Below are 2,942 nucleotides of genomic sequence, written 5' to 3' on the forward strand. Positions count from 1 at the left end.
GTCGCACAGTAGTTACCACTCAGGTAAGTATAATGAGAAGACTCACCTTGTAAACTAAAGTAGTATATCTCGTACCCAAACTGTCGGTCTAGACTCCGCCTATCATATATCACATATTCCTCTAATTATAAATTGATATTAACAACCCCCAAAAGATGTTAGGCTAAGTTTCTCTACTAATCTCATAATGGTAAAAGACCATTTTAACCCTTCATGGCCCCCAAAGCCCACAACTTGACCAAAACCCTAAAAGTCAACGGAAGTTAACATCCAGCGTGTACGTTGGGCGTACAATCAGCCATGCACACATCGGGGTGGCTCAGCGCTACTCTGTGCCTAGCTGGGAGTACGCACGGCGTACTCCCCAGTTTCCTTCGTTTCACTCTTTTAGTCTTAATAAGTTCAGACCATTGCTACTACTACAGATCTGGGTTGAATAAGGTCCATTACTCCATAAAGTTGGTGACTTTAAGCCTTAGCATGGTTGGACAAGTCTAAAACTCATAAACTCTAATCCTTTACTCACAAAGGTCCTCATATCTCATGCATGGAGAGATCTTAACGACAAAGATCCCATTTTTATGAGTCCAAACGACTAGAAACACCTAAATGGACATGTATTATGCTCTGGAGTTCAACAAACTCATAAATCTTCAAGCTTGGAACATAAAACCCTAAAATGAACCAAAACATGAACCAAAACATGAACTAATCAAAACAATGAGAAAGATTTGAGCTTGATACCTCTGAATAATGCACCAACCACATGGAAACTCAGATCCAAAAGCTTGGACACCAAATCTTCTTCCTTCAAAGCTCCTTCTTCACAAAAGAATCCCACAATATCACTCAATAAGCCTCAAATGCTCACACAATCTATGAAAACGGGTTTTAGGGTTTGAGAGGAGTTGAAGGCTGGAAATGATGGTTGGAAATGAGGCCATCATGTTCCTTAAATAGGGACACACCACCTAATTAGGGTTTTCACTCTGAGCCTAGTACGCCCAGCGTACCCTCTGGTACGCCCAGCGTACTAGGTGGCCTCCACGTCCATAATACGCACATGAGTACGTTGAGCGTACACATGCGTACACCCCACCTACTCATTTGCCACCTTTTTCTCAATCAAGGGCTAGATTTGACAACTCAATAAAGGTAAGGGTCATAGATACATACCTTATTTCGGGATGTTACAATTCTCCCCCACTCAGATCAGACTTCGCCCTCGAAGTCATCCTCTAGAAACAGCTCTGGGTACTGCTCGCGCATCTCGGACTCTGACTCCCAAGTCCACTACGAACCTCTGCGATGCTGCCACTAAACTTTAACAAGATGCACCTCCTTGTTCCTCAAAGTCTTCACTTTCCTATCCAATATCGATATAGGCCTCTCAATTTAATTCAGGTGTTCATCAACCTGAATTTCCTCTAAAGGCACCATTGTCGTCTCGTCGGCTACACACTTCCTCAACTTGGATACGTGGAAAGTGTTATGAATCTGACTCAACTCCTCAGGCAGCTCTAGCCGATAAGCTACTTTGCCCACCCGAGAAATCACCCTGAAAGGACCAATGAATCGAGAGCCCAGCTTGCCCCGCTTCCTGAATCAGATCACCCTTTTTCCATGTGGATACCTTCAGAAGAACAAATTCGCCAACCTAGAACTCTAGCTCGGAACGTCTTCGATCCGCGTAACTCTTCTGACGACTCTCGGCCGTCAGCAACCTCTGTCTAACCTGCTGGATTTGCTCTGTCGTCTTGAGCACTATCTCGGTGCTCCCCATTAGCCTCTGTCTGAGCTCCCCCCTCCCCAACAGATAGGAGTCCGACATCTCCTCCCATATAAAAGCTCAAAGGGAGGCATCCCAATGCTGGAGTGATGGTTGTTGTTGTATGAAAACTCAGCCAAGGGTAGATAGGAATCCCAACTCCCACCAAAGTCCATAACACAAGCGCGTAACATATCCTCTAGTGTCTGAATCGTTCGCTCACTCTGCCCATCTGTCTGTGGGTGGTATGCGGTGCTAAAATTTAGCTAGGTACCCAAATCCTCATGGAATTTCTTCCAGAACCTGGAAGTCAAACACACATCACGGTCAGACACTATCGCTGTCAACACCCCATGTCGAGCCACCACCTCTCGAACGTAGACCTCAGCCAACTTCTCCGCAGAAGAGTTCTCACTTATAGCCAGAAAGTGAGCACTCTTTGTTAATCGGTCCATAATCACCCAGATCGTATCCACACCCCTCGCAGTCCTCGACAATTTGGTAATAAAATCCATGGAGATCTGTTCCCACTTCCACAGAGGAACCTCCAGAGGCTGCAACTTGCCATGAGGGTGCTGGTGCTCTGCCTTGACCTTGAGGCAGGTCAAACACCTCTCGACTACCCATGTCACATCAAATTCTGTCGAGCTCCACCCGTATATGGCACCCATATCCGCCCATGGTAGGTCATAAGCCCTCGACCATCCGTCTCAAACTCAGAAATCTGTCTGATCACCCGTTCTCTCTTGCAATTCTCTGGTATCATGGCCACCGCTTGGGCCTCTCGGATGACATCTAGGACTGGAGTCATCACCGTCATTCTCATACACACGTCTCGAACCGGAGCACTCACTGCTCTACGACTCAGGGCATCAGCTACCACATTAGCCTTGCCAGGATGATACAAAATCTCACAGTCGTAGTCCTTTACTACATCCAACCACCTCCTCTGCCGCATATTCAGATTGGGTTGATCCATAAGGTACCTAAGGCTCTTATGGTCCGTGTATATGGTACATCGAACACCATAGAGATAGTGGCGCCAAATATTGAGGGAGAATACCACCACCCCCAGCTCCAAATCATGGGTGGGATATCTCGTCTCGTGAGCCTTCAGCTGCCTCGACGCATATGCTATCACGTGCCCCCTCTGCATCAACATATCACCCAATCC

The sequence above is a fragment of the Lactuca virosa genome, chromosome 1 (genome assembly GCF_052849685.1).
Source record: "Lactuca virosa cultivar CGN04683 chromosome 1, Lactuca_virosa_CGN04683_v6, whole genome shotgun sequence".
NCBI classification, from domain to species: domain Eukaryota; kingdom Viridiplantae; phylum Streptophyta; class Magnoliopsida; order Asterales; family Asteraceae; genus Lactuca; species Lactuca virosa.